This window comes from Magnolia sinica, chromosome 5, assembly GCF_029962835.1.
Source record: "Magnolia sinica isolate HGM2019 chromosome 5, MsV1, whole genome shotgun sequence".
NCBI classification, from domain to species: Eukaryota; Viridiplantae; Streptophyta; class Magnoliopsida; order Magnoliales; family Magnoliaceae; genus Magnolia; species Magnolia sinica.
In genome coordinates, this window is record NC_080577.1 from 39,889,059 (window position 1) to 39,903,737 (window position 14,679).

Sequence of the window (14,679 nt, forward strand, 5' to 3'; positions counted from 1 at the left end):
CTAGATTATGTGCCCCACAACTCAAGACCTAAGCATAGTATCTGTATTCTTGCAGGAGGATCATACAATTCTTCTTAATTCGAATGTATTTTTCACGACACAACACACTATAGTGAATACATATATATACGTATAAAAATCATGAACATGAAAATCTCAGTAAATTGAATTTCATGATTATAACATGGATAGAGAATTAAAACAAAACAATCCTAACATTTTTTTTTTTCTGGAATGTGCGCTGATTATGTTCCTGGATGTCTGTTTTCTTTTCCGGTTTGACGAGCTGATTGAGATGGTGGATGCGAGGACACGACGGCCAAAGAGGCGAAGGGTATCATGTGTAAGTCTCCGTACGTCTTCTTTAATCCCTTGTTATACCATAACCTTTTCCAATGACACAGTTACTGAGTTTTGTGGAGGCCTATCCAATGTGATGAGAGAAGGATATGGATCCTTGTAAAACCCATCTAGCATTAACATTTTCTTAGTGTTATGCTATTTTTACTCTATTTCTCTCTCTCTTTTATTACACATACACACATATATGTATGTACATGTGTGCGTGCGTGCGTGTGTATGTATGTGTATATGCATATGTATGTGTATGATCTGCATGTGCGTATACCAAGATGGTATGTACCATGCACATATCATGGCCTGAAAAACTAGCTGGTCTTCTCATCAGGTGGGCCACCTGTACATTAAATGCATTCTATTGCTCAATTCTTTTCGGCTATTCATTTTTCAGTTGTCCATTTTTTGGTATGTGCTGAATGGCCTACCTGATTTCTAGCCGTGTCACAAACATGTTGGGACCCACCTGATAAGTTGCCTCAATCTGGCAAACGCATGCCATGTTCTGCTGTGTGCGGTAAGTAGATTTATGCAAGTCATCCAAACACCCTCACACTCACACACACACACACACACAAAACCAAGTCGTTTCAAGCTTCCAGAAACCGAAAGCTAAAAGACTCCACTCAAAGAATTTATTTTTTTATTTATTTTTTATTTTTTATTTTAAAAAGAGAGCTGTATTTTAGGATAATTTCGCAAAAAGAAGTTGCATTTTATGTTGAATGTCAAATGATAGAATTCTTTCTTTTTCTTCTTCTTTATTTGGTGCAGAACTCAAAAGGGACAGCTGCCTCATCAGCACCAGCAGACACGAGCATCGATGAAGTGCTTGTTCAGACCATAACAAGATTTCTCCATGAACTGAATGCAAATCCAACGGAGCCATGAAATAACTCCTATAATAATTTCTGTTGGCGCGTAGGGAAGGACATTGATATGCCCATCATCGTATTACTGTGATCTTGTCTAATATGTATGGATGATTAAACAAAATATAAAAAGTGTGACTAATTTAAATCAACATTGAGGACGAATGCAATTAAGAGTTTGCATTTAAAATTACACATCAGTGTAGCAACAACATTGCATGCTTATTTACTGACAATACACAATGCAAATGCATTCATTTTTAGAAAATCTGAAAAGAATAGGAAAAAATGTAAAAAAAACAAAATCAAAAGAAATGAAAACTGGAGATTTTGAGAAGTAAAAGAATGGTGTGGAAATTTTTTCTTGCACACCTACATTCATACATGGACATATACATGCATGTGTGAACGCCCATTCACGTGTGTGTGGGTGTGGGGGGTAAGTTCTCGATCCAATATAGTGGACTGCATGGTAGCTTACCATGCATTGAGCTCTGTGGGTCCCACCATGATGTGTACATAATATCAAAGCCATCCATCGGATGCTTGCCATCATGCTGGCCCCAGGCCCCAGAAAATCAGATGGTCTACACCAAAGGAAAAACTTGGGGAGGGAGAGGGAACCCAACCTTAGTTGTGTATGGGGCCCAAAAAGCTATGTTTACAAAATCTGGCCCATTCAATCCCTTCATCTCTAGCAAAAAGATCAGGTCCTGTTGCAACTCAGGTGGGCCCTGGTAATAAAGGGTGGGCAACCCCTCCCACCTATGTTTCCTGTTCTGCGGCCCACCTAATCCCCATATTGGCCTGATTTTTAGGGTCTGGCCTAAATCATGGGGACAAAGTTGATGGGCAGCTTGAAAATCATCCACGCATCACGGTGGGCCCCACATAGCTCAACTGCATGATAGGCTGCCATGCAGCCAGCTCTAGTAGATCATTCTCTATGATGACCCTGGAGAAGCACATTTGTATTAATCTTCAATCTGGAAGTTCAGACCAATATGCAATTATTAGCCAATGCCCATTCTATATTTTCTCCCTGGTTGACGATAATAGGAACGATTCAAATAATCTACACCGCTTCAACTTCTCCTGCTTAATACAATTTCAAGAAAAAAAAATAGCTTATTCCTCTATATTTCACATGGGTTACAAAAATTTAGGATTTGGTTCCGTTACCAATACAGAAAGAGAGAGCTCAACAGTAGTCAGAGTGCTTTTCAGCATTAAGGTCTCTGTTTCAAACACAATTAAACTACACAAATTTTATTTTTTTTAAAAAAAGAAACCAATATGGGAAATGAATGTGTGCACCCAATGTTAACCGAGACTTGGCATGCCCATATCTTCCGCCATCAATAAATGGTGGGTGGGAATCTTAACGTGCATTTCAAAATGGACTTTTCAAATTTGAAATTCAAAATGCTGATATTATGAATTTATGATGTATATGTGGCCAAACTTTAGTTTTTCCATGTTAAAGCATTAACTTTAATTTGTTTAATTAATATTGGCAACTAAACCAATATTAGTACTAAAAAAAAAGATTTTTCTTCTAGGAAAGATGGGTAGTAAGTCAATGCATGATCTGCCTTTTTAAGTCATCGCTCCCATTCAAAATCACACCCAACGTGGAGAAAGCGTGGAGATTTTAGAGCGATAAAAGAAAGTTCAGATCTTTGAATTCCTCACAGAAATCCGATGATATGGCCTAGAACAATAAAAGATGGGATACATCCAGTTTCATGTTCTTGAATGTCAACAACTAGTTCTTGGAACAGACAATATTGAGCACAGATGAAGAAAATGTAGAACTTCAGCTCAGGAAACTGATGATCGGTACTCCGGAAGTCACTTCATGTGGGAGAAACCTGTCACTGGATGTGTGCAAAATACCTAATGAGCAGAGCTCCTTCTGAGCAAATTTTGAAGTGAAACATGAAAAGAACATGAGATGTTCAGAGGAAGAATTCATTCCACATGGGAATATCAGTTACCATCTGATATAGTCCGGGCATCACTTATGTTGCATTCCAGTTTCTCGTTCTTTATTTTTTCTTCATTAAATCCTCCACTGGTTCGTTCATGATATCGTTTTCCTGAAGATAATAAGTGAAACGTTGTAAAACCAAGATATAGAATGGAAGAACAGAACTCTAGATACTATGTGATTAAGCTATTACCAATTTCAGCCACATCACCAACTTCATCAGATCTGATTATTCCTGTCTCCGCAGCTTAAAAGCCTCCACCTGCAAAGCAAAAAATTTGCTCACTACAGTATGAGAAACAAATACAGGAGCATTGAACTTCGCCAAGCTCACACCCATGTGCAATAAAGCTCATGAACACATTGTTGTCAGATGTCTTTAATTTGTCTGTAATCTGGGTCTATGGATGGCATCGACAGACCACTCGATCCCATCAAGCAGTTATCAATCCCATCAACAGCCCACTCGATCCCATCGAGGGGTCATCAATGGCACTCGATATGATCAAAGCTCCCATCGACTGACTCGCGCAATTTTTCGGAATTGCGGATTTTGTTTCCTAATTTGGTTTTAATCCTTTTTAAGGGTTTGTAATCAGGGATTAGGATATAGAAAACATGCTTAGGGCTTTTGGTGAGCAAAGGGAGATCAAAGCTTCTTTTTTTTCTTTTTTCTTTTTTTTTGTGGTTTTCAAGGTGTATTGTCAAATCGGTAAGCTCTTCCATCTCTTGTAACGTTGATGATAATCATAGTGGATTCATTCTCACTTTGTGCCGTGGCTTTTTCCTGCAATGATTTTTCTACATAAAACCTTGTGTTTTCTGTGTGCTTGGTTTGCTTCCACATGTCCCCCCAACACACACCACCATGTACTAGCATGGCAAGATAGGTCCAAGATTCAATCCATCCATCAGAAAGGAACTGCTATATTGATGCCTAATCCACAAATCAGGTTAGTCCAGTGGTCAGGTGGGCCACATTTTACAGCACAAATGTGCAGCTATGACAAACTTGGCTGAAGTTTTATAACCCATCCACCTGTTTCCAATATTGGGGCCCACAGGCTAAGGGAACCAGATTTATTTTTGGGAAAACATGTATAAGATCAGACATACCTGATGGATGGATTACATATTGGACCTATTGTGCCATGCTGGTGAATGCTCGGTGTGTACATGAGCTTTATTGTACATGTATGTGCGCTTAGCCAAGCTCCAAGGGTATTTTCCAAGGAACAACCTTTTGAGTATCAAATTTTCAGGCAGTAGATTTGGAGTTGGCCAAGATTGTGGTTTATCCCAATCATCCGAAGGTCAGGGAGTGCTAATTTTCATCACGCTGTCTGGGTTTTGTTCAAAGAACTTAAGATTATTCGCCCTCAATTCATGGAACTTACCACATGAGAAGCTGCTTATCTACCTACAAATGTCATTGAAAGAAATGAGGAAGCCAAAACAATTTCCATGAATTAAAAAATCCATATTAGATCTTGAATCCACAGACCAATACCACTTTTGTGGACATGAATCATGAATTACTTGAAGAAATGGATCCTACCATCCAAAGGGAACCTGAAAGGAGGTAAAAACCTCTTGTGATATGTGGAATTTTGATCTCGTGCCTGTTTAATTGTGGTTTGTTGGTTTTAAATAGTAAGAATATCTAGTGCTATAAAAATCGGTAGAAGTCTGCCGTTCAGGCAGCAAGTTTCTTGAAGGTGGGCCTTAATTAGTATGCTTAGCATAGACAGTTTGTTGACATGTAGGGTTCTTTACACATGGGACCTTTGATCCAAATTGTTGATCTGATGGGACCCCACCATGGCTGAGGGCCCGCAGAACTATTCCAGATGGAGATGGTCAGTACAAGATCAGTCTTCTACAGTGGAGATACCCCAAAATAGTGAATAATATCCTCAGAGAAAAAGCTTGTGGTTTGATGAATTTGCCTTCCATGCTATAAATCAATGGAAGGATTGTACCTTTGTTACCTTTGTAATTTCCTCAAACGGCAGCTGAGCCCTTCTCAATTCCTCATCATATCTTATCTTCCATCCATATGATTCGCCTTCCTTGGGAGAAGGATCTGACTTGTTACTGGAGCACAGAAAGACATGTGCATATAATTCAGCAACCTATATTAAAGCTGCAAAAATTGCAAGACATGCCCACAATCATGCTATCTATCAAACCCAAGTTCATGAAAACATTCTAAAGGAATTGGGGGAATGTTGTCTGATCATCTCCAATCTACTGAAAATCTTGCAAGCTGAATTTGGTTTGTGATAATTAGTATCAGTTTCAAGTGGAATTAAGGACAACAAAAAGAAATATACGGAAAAAGCTATTTTGTGACCCAAAAAAAACTAATTACAAAAGACTAATTTCTGAGTGGGAATGGAAGGCTTTCGAGTGAGCCAACAAACAGTAGCATCAAGGCTAAATATTGTTGACATTTGCATACTGAAGTGAATCTATGAAGCCTGGCCTTAGAGATTTACCAAAAGGATTAATTGTAATCCCATTGTCAACAAATCTGTTCGGTTTGACGATAAGCCTGTTTGGATTGGTGGAATCCTAAAAGTAGATCTGGAAAGGAAAACTTCATATCGGAAGAAATATGTGGAAATAGACATCTATGGAAAAGAATACTAAATAACCAGTTTGTTTTAGCATTTATGATTTCCATGGAAATGGAAGTAGTTCAATGGTAAAAAAGTGAGAGCACTATCTTAAAAAAAAAAAAAAAACATGTCATGACCTAACTCTAGATGCATGTGTAACCAGCTTAAAGAATATTCAAATAAATACACCAATTAACTAACCGTTTCCAATCAACGAGATGAAGTAAACCTCAACAAAAAGATGAGGTTTTTCCATTCCGATCATGCCCCTTAGCATAAGATCACATAAACAGTAAAAAGAGAGGACCTAGGAATATGAGGATATCCCAAATCTAGCATAAGTCAATCCATGGTCAAATTTGGATTTGATTGTACTGACTAACCATCCCTCTTTTCCATTCAAACTAGAAAATGGCTATTTAGAGAGGAACAAAGGGGGTGAAAAACGAAGGGTTCAAGATGAAGAAAGTACGGGTCCTATTGTCGTTAAAAGAAAAGAAGGAAGATGATTCTTACCTTTTCCTGTACCTCGAAAATATAGAAAAAAGGAAACCTGAAATTGGGGTGGAATTCTCAACACCTAAGGGTCAATCCTGAAACCCTAATAACTTAAATAAAGAGGAAGAAAAGAGATGAATTTCTATTCATTGAATAATAATGAAAATAGGGTTTGTCACAACGTATATGTAAGTTGTGGAAAAAGTAAAAGTGCGCTAAAGCGCTTGAAAATAAGAAAAATAACAAAAAAAACGAAAAGTAAAGAAAGTGAAATAAAGCCCCTAAAATAAGGAAAAGAACAAAAAATACGCCTAAAACTAAAACACACATGTGGTACGGTGTGAAATCCGACCCATAGATCTATGGTCAAGGTACGGTTATGCCGCTCCTGCACTAATAGTGCATTGGAAAATGAGTCCAATGAACCCAACGTCCATCTACATCAACTTCTCCGCTCCGGTACTTTATCTGCGACGCCTCCTCCTCTGGTACACTCTAAATGGTGCACCACTGATGTCCACATTAACTCTCCTCGGGTAAGAAGAATTCGCCATTGGCGAAAGTGAACTCTTATATCTTTCGAGCAAATCGGGGTCAATGCGCTACAGCGCTGCTTCTGTGATCTAAGAGTTACCTGTAATGGGCCTGTTCCTCCATTTGACTTGGAATTTCTGGAAACCTCTGGAGCGAGTGGAAACCACTTCGGAGTCCAAAATTTCCTCTATCTCGTCTCTTCTCGGTGCAGGTGGAAGAGAAGGTAAGATGGGTACGAGAAGATCAGGTAGTGGCCAAGGTCCATATATAAGGAGGGTCTGGGAAGAAACAAGGGAACTAGTGGATAGAGGTAATGGCTCATGAAAGGGAACTACATCTTCCACATTAAATGTAGAACTGATGCTCATGGTAGTAGAGACATCAACAACATAAGCATTAGACCCCAACCTTTTTACAATTTTATGTGGGCCTATGCTACGGGCATGAAGCTTCTTCACGGATCCAGGTGGAAACTGATTATACCTAATACAAACCATGATGTCATCTCCAGGTTGAAATTTCCTAAATCTCCTGTGAGTTTCAGTAGAAAGTTTATAATGTTCATTGCTTGAATTAATCTTCCTCTTGATCTCATTATGTAATGCATGTATATGCTGGGCGAAGGACTCTCCTAACTCTGAAGGACACTGTGGGGTAGCCATGGGGATCAAATTTATGGGGGTTCAGGGTCGAAGACCTGAAACAATTTTAAACGGGCTCATTCATGTGGACCTGTTCACTAAAGAATTATACTCAAACTCTATTGTGGGAAGAATAGTGTCCCACATCCTATGGTGGTCTTCAACCAGACATCTTAACAAATTCCCTAGGTTACGGTTCACTACCTCTGTTTAACCATCTGACTGGGGATGATATGCTGAAGAAAACTGGAGCCTCGTACCCAAAAGATGCCAGAGACTTCCAAAAATAACTAGTGAACCTAGTATCTCTGTCAGACACGATGGATCTAGGTACTCCATGGAGTTGCACAACCTCCTGAAAGAATAACTTAGCAACATGGGAAGCATCTGAGGTCTTATAACAAGGTAGGAAATGGGCTATCTTAGAAAATCGATCAACAACCACGAGTATGGAGTCGTGCTTGCAAGTAGTTTTGGGAAGCCCAAGTATGAAGTCCATACTGACATTTTGCTACGGGGCATATGAAACTGGAAAATGAATATATAAACCTGTATTTTGCTTCCTCTGCTTACCAATTGACATATCCGACATTGCCCTACAATCTTAGTCACATCTCGCTAGAGATTATGTCAATAGAAATGATCAGACACAAGGGCAACTGTTTTATCTCGACCAAAGTGACTTGCCATCCCTCCAGCATGCAGCTCCCAAATTAAAAAATTGCAAAGGGATGTTCATGGGATATAGAGCTTGTCCCCTCTAAAAAGATATCCATCTGTAAGGACGAACTCCGCACTCCTCGAGGGCGGGTCACTAGACAATGACGCATACATGATCTCAAAATCATGACAGTTTGAGTACTCACCCTTGAGTTGCTCAAAGCATGTAACTTGAATACTCATGGACCACAGCGTCATGATATGACGACTAAGCACGTCAGCAACCTTATTCTCTTTTTTGGCCTTGTGTTTAAGCATAAACGTATACTCTTGAAGAAATTGTACACACTTGGCATGCCTAGGGCTCAACTTCTTTTGAGAGCTTAAATATTTCAAGGCCTCATGATCAAAGAACAGGACGAATTCTTGCAGTAATAAATAATGCTGTCAATGGCGCAATGATTGCACAACCTCATAGAATTCCTTGTCATAAGTGGAGTAGCGTTGTTTAGCCTCATTCAGCTTCTCACTGAAAAAGGCCACAGGATGTCCCACTTGGCTTAACACTCCACCTATAGCAATTCCTGACAAGTCACACGCTACCTCAAAGGCTTTGGTAAAGTCAGGTAGATGCATAACTGACGCTTCCTTCATCTTCTTTTTAATTTCCAAGAAAGCCAGTTCCACAGCTTTAGTTCATTGAAACTCCCCTTTTCATATGCAATTTGTAATGGGAGCCATAATTGAGCTAAATCCATGGATGAACTGCCCATAAAACGTAACTAGGCCGTGAAAGCTTCTCACATCGTGTATTGTACGCGGCTCAGGCCAATTGACAATGGCCTTGACTTTCTCAAGGTCTGCAGAAATACCCTTTGATGATACAACGAACCCCAGGAAGATAACACGAGAGGTCAAGAAGGAACACTTCTTCAGGTTTACATAGAGCTTTTCTACTCGCAAGGTATTGCAGACCTGCCTCAAGTGCTCGATATGCTGGCTAGGGGATGTACTATAGATGAGGATATCATCAAAGTACACAACTAAAAACTTGCCCATAAAGAGTCGCAACACCTGGGTCATCACCCTCATAAACCTACTTGGGGCATTAGTTAACCCGAAGGGCATAACCAACCACTCGTACAGCCTGTTGTTGAGACTCAAATATTGCATAATTTTCCCCATTTATATCTTGGTTTTATGAACATGAATCAGCTTAATGTTTTATTTTACTCATGTATATGTTGAAAGGTGAATTTAAGAACTTGGATTGAAAAATGGTGCTAAAAACATGGATTTAATGCTTAAGGATCATAAAGGCAAGGGATGGATCTTAGGAGACCAAGATTGAAGAATTCACATACTAAAGATCCAAGAAAACCAAGTGAGGAATAAAGAGAATCGAAGATTTGAAATGAAGAATCCTAAAATCATCCTGAAAAAGTGTATTCTGAAACTTTGAAGTCTATTTTGGAAAACTACGCAGCGTAAAGTCTATTTTAACAAATTGCACAGTGTGAAGTCTATTTTGAAAATTTTGCGTATATTTGATGTGATTTCTAGAGTTTTCTAACTTTGTACGAAAGTTGGAGTTCTCCATTTATAAATAGGTCTTCCCAGGGCATTCCTATGCATCATTCAAAGCATTCAAAAGCAAGATTTAGAGTTTTTAAAGGGTTTTCAATTTTATTTAAGTTTTATAAATTATTTTTTTTCTTTTAGATTTTTCTATTTGTATTTATTTCTTTCTTGTTGCTTTTTATTTCTGTAATTTAATTATGTATTTCTAGTTCCTTCTAGCCCAAGCTAAAAGAGAAGTACATTGGTTTAATGTTTTCATAGTTATGATGACTAATTATTTTAATGATAAGAAGAATGGTGTATGCATGTTATCTATTATTTAGGTTTTGTTTTTGATCCTCTTGTGAGATCCATATGTTTCCATCATATGAAATCTACATTGATGGATGGGCTTACCCTGAATCAATCAGATTTCCTAGATAGGAGAGGTTCTCAACCTACTACAATTCTTTGATTAATTATCTCATTAATAATGAACTCTTAAAATCACTGGCGCTTGAGAATATATATCAATGGTGCAAATCCACGATTTTGTAATCTTTTATATCATTTATTAAAATATTTAAACTGTTTTATTTTTCCATTAGGCTGACCATAGTGCTCAGATCCTAGTTGTGTTATCTAAGTCATCATGATTTTGGAACATTAACCTATGTGTGGAACTTTGAAGCTTGGGCATTGTTTTAATTCAGTTGAATTACATCTATTCAAAACTCCTAAAATCAAATCATCAATTTAATTTTTTTTATTATTTAGTTTGTTTTGCATTTGATTTTCTCATTCTCATAATTCATCTCCCCGTGGGATCGACCCTGTATTCACGGGATATTACTTACGAACCTCTGCACTTGAAGGAAAGCAATCAAGTTTTTGGCGTTGTTGCTTGGGAAAGACTGAGATAGATTAGATCTGTGTAAGATAGCTAAGGTAAGTTCTTTTCTAAGGTAAGTTCACTTCTAAACCCTCTAAATGTTTTGTAGATTTTCTATTGTTTCTTCGAAAGTAAATTTAGTTAGGTCTTTTAAGCACTAACTATGACATAAGGTTGCCCTGCTTGGGATTTTATCACCCAAGTGTTGTGGTTGTCCTACAGTTGCTGTTTGATCACAAAGATCATCTGCTGAATCTATTTTCCATATTAACGCATGGTTTAATTTCTACATTAGTTGTACTTTTGTTGATTTATTTTTTATTTTTGCTTTGTGGTTTGAAACCTCATGGTCGGCCCTGCCGCCTGGGTTGTTAATTTATTTTTGCTTTATGGATTGAACCCTCATGGTCGGCCTTGCCGCCTAGGTTGTTGATTTATTTTGCTTTGTGGATTGAACCTTCATGGTTGGCCCTGCCGCATGGGTTGTTGGTTAAATTTTAATTTTTATTTTAAGTACCATACTTGCTATTTGAATTAGTGATATTTGTTGTGTGGTGTGGATGGTTTATGTCCTGTTGGAGTAGGGATCAAAACAATCGACTCTCCTCCGAAGGCAGACTAGTTTCATGCCTTGATCATTCTCTTAGAAGAGGCACTCAACATCACTTGGATTCCATGGCAGACCCAATTGAAAATCTAAATCCAAATCTGCCAGATTCAACTATAAATCAAAATAGAGAAAATCAACCTAATCCTTCTCTTAAGGATGAAAATAAAGTTCATAGGAATGTGTTGAACCAACCACGGACTTTATGTGAACATCTACACTTTGAGAGATCAACTTTATTATCTTGTATAGTGTTTTCTGCTCACACAGGGAACATTGATTTTAAACTAGGTGTGATTCAATTGATTCATAAATTTTATGGCTTGGATTCGGAAAGCCCCTACTTGTACCTCAAAGACTTTGAGGAAGTAATTGCAACATTACAAGTAAACAATGGCAATATCGATGCACTTAAGCTTAGGTTATTCTCATTTTCTCTAAAGGATCGAGCGAAAGCATGACTTAACTCTTTAAGACCTAATACCATCACTACATGGCAAGACTTAATTAAGATTTTTTGAAAAAAATTCTTTCCTGAGCGTAAAACAAATGCACTAAAACAAGAAATCATGTCGTTCTCCCAAAAGGGGAATGAATTATTTTTCCAAGCTTGGGAGTGCTTCAAAGACCTTCTACTTACTTGTCCACATCATGGTTACAAACCATGGTATGTGATTGATGCGTTCCGAAAGGGGCTTACCATGGATACCCGTCAGTTCATAAAGATGATGTGTGGTGGAACCTTTCTTGATAAAGATCATAATGAGGCTTGAGATTTTCTACATATGTTAGCAGAGAATACGCAGACATAGGATGTCTCTACTAAATCAGACCAAACGAGACCCATTCCTAGAAAGAAAGTGGGGATGTATGTCCTAAGAGAGGAAGATGACCATAATGCAAAATTCATTGCATTGGCTAGAAAGGTCGATGCCTTGGAAATTATGAAGGTTGATATAGTTAAAGCAAATACTTCCTTAGGTAATTTTTGTAGCATTTGCGGTGGTGCAGACCATGAAATAAAGGATTGTCCAATAATCCCAGTTGTACAAAATATCACGCATGAGCATGAGCAAGCAAATGCTATAAATAACTACCAAAGGTCGGTTATGCAACCAATGAGAAACACGTACAATCCAAATTAGCGTAATGATCTTAATCTTAGTTGGAGAATGGACCACAAATTAATGCTCCCAATGCACCTCAAATGCCTCCACAAAATAACTTCTTTGAGACACCTAACAATGCACCATATGTGCCCCCACAAAAGCGATCATCTGTGGAGGATGCATTGACCGCATTCATGAACTCTCAAGCTCAAATGAATCCATCTCTAATCCAATCAAATCAGGAATTAAAGACGGTCGTGGCTAGGATTGAGACTCAACTAAATGCTAGAGAAAAGGGCACCCTTCCTTCTCAACCTGTGCCAAACCCTAGAAACACATATTTCATTGGAGACTCAAATCCAAGTGAGCTACATTATGAACAAGGTAAGACCATCATTACATTGAAAAGTGAAAAAGAGGTCGATAACAAGATAATGCAACCGGTAGAAATACTGGAGGATGAGCCACCATCTCAAGAAAATGATGAACCGGCTATGGTACAAGAGCCGTAAAAACAAAACGATAAAGAGACTAAGTCATATGAGCCTCCAATTCCGTTCCCATCAAGACTTCAGAATCCGACTGTCCCCATGAAATATCAAGAGGTGTTGAATGTGCTCCAAAAGGTTACTGTCAATATTACTCTGCTTGATGTTATTAGACAAATTCCATCATATGCTAAATATTTCAAGGACTTGTACACTGTAAAGAGGAAATTAAATGTACACAAAAAGGCATTTCTTACTGAGAAAGTGAGCGCTAACAATTATAACTAGCCACTCGTACAGCCCGTCCTTTGTCTTGAAGGCAGTTTTCCATTCATCTCCCGAGTGAGCACGAATTTGGTAATAACCATTCTTGAGGTCAATTTTCAAAAAGATAGTGGTAGAGGTGGCCATCATGTTAAGCATGTCATCAAGCCTCGGGATGGAAAACTAATACTTGACAGTGATCTTGTTTATGGCTCTACTATCAACACACATGCGCCACGTGCCATCTTTTTTGGGCGTAAAAAGTGCGGGCACAACGCACGGGCTCATACTCTCATGAATGAATCCCTTTTTAAGCAATTCATCCACCTGCCTTTTCAACTTGGCATGCTCGGTGGGGTTCATTCTATAGTGAGGGAAGTTTGGTAGGGTCGCCCCTGGGACGAGATCTATTGCATGCTGAATGTCTCGCATCAGTGGAAGTTCGTCTAGAAGGTCCTCAGGGAAGACAACCCAAAACTCCTCTAGGACTGGACAAGCCTCCTGCGGTGTTGTGGATGTGCGCAATACCAAGCAGTCCAAGTTTCTAATGGGCAAGATCTGACTATGTTGGCAAGCCATAGAACATATGTTTTGTACTGACCGGGTGTTGAGCGTTATTGTGATGTTATATTATATGCAATACTTATGACAAAGCATGAGTTAATCAACTGGATTTATGATGGGGAGGATCTTATTTAATTAGCAAGCCACAGAGCATACACTTAAACCAATTAGGTGAAAGAAGTGACATAATGCAATACGAAGATGATGAATTTTGATGTGCAAGGTGGCTGGGAGGGGGAATGAGTGTTGCACTATGTTAATATTGGGTTAGTCGAAGCTTGTTAAGGGTTGAATGGTTGGATGGATGGTTGTGTTGCAAGGACTATATTGAGTGGTTTAGATCAAGACTTGAATTTGCTTAAGAGGCTAGGGATACGAATAGGCTAAGCTAAACCAGGTCTAGGCTGTCCTTCCTATGGCTCTTTCCTATCCTTGGTGGAGGTATGGAAAGTGGATGGCTAAGGGAACCCTGATGAGTGAGGAATGCTCCGCTGGCTACTGGGTGACTATGGGATCTACCGAATGCTTGGATGAGGAGGGGTTTCCAAGGATGATTCGATGATCAAGATAAGGGGAGAGGATATTTATAACCCCTAAGCCCAGTTTTCTTGTAATTCCTGGTAAGTTTAGGGTTGAAAAGGGCGTTGATGGTCTGAATTTAAAATTATCATGTGGCAGCATCTCATGGCTTGGATTGGTTGGTAAAAGGGTAAATATGGGTTAAGAATAGGGGCACTGAAGTCTCTTCTCTAAAGTCACACACTTGAAGTTTATGAAAGGGGAAAACCACACGCTTGGAGGGTACCTGCCAAGAGAGGAGGCATGCCACATGGCTAGCGGTGCCTTGGGTGCTGCCATCCACACATGGAGCCTCCTATCTTGGCAGGCAACCTACTCTACTCGTGTGTAGGCTTTACTTCATATTGGACTTCGGTTGGGCTGGGATTTGGGTCTAATTCAGGCTTAGTTTTGGTTTGGGCTTGGCTAGATGACATGATTGGGTCAATGAACTGAGT

At 39.0% G+C, this 14,679-nt stretch overlaps 1 long non-coding RNA gene across 2 annotated transcripts; it reads right to left on the reverse strand.

The window, feature by feature from the left end:
- Nucleotides 1-2,539: 2,539 nt before the first annotated feature.
- LOC131247283 (uncharacterized) lies at nucleotides 2,540-5,963 on the reverse strand. Of its 2 annotated transcripts, XR_009171601.1 has the most exons (4): nucleotides 5,724-5,963; nucleotides 5,214-5,319; nucleotides 3,416-3,484; nucleotides 2,540-3,331 (listed from the first exon to the last, which is right to left on the reverse strand). It is a non-coding gene; the product is annotated as an uncharacterized LOC131247283 (long non-coding RNA). The 2 variants fall into 2 exon arrangements; XR_009171600.1 differs by having other exon boundaries at nucleotides 5,214-5,963.
- Nucleotides 5,964-14,679: the final 8,716 nt, after the last annotated feature.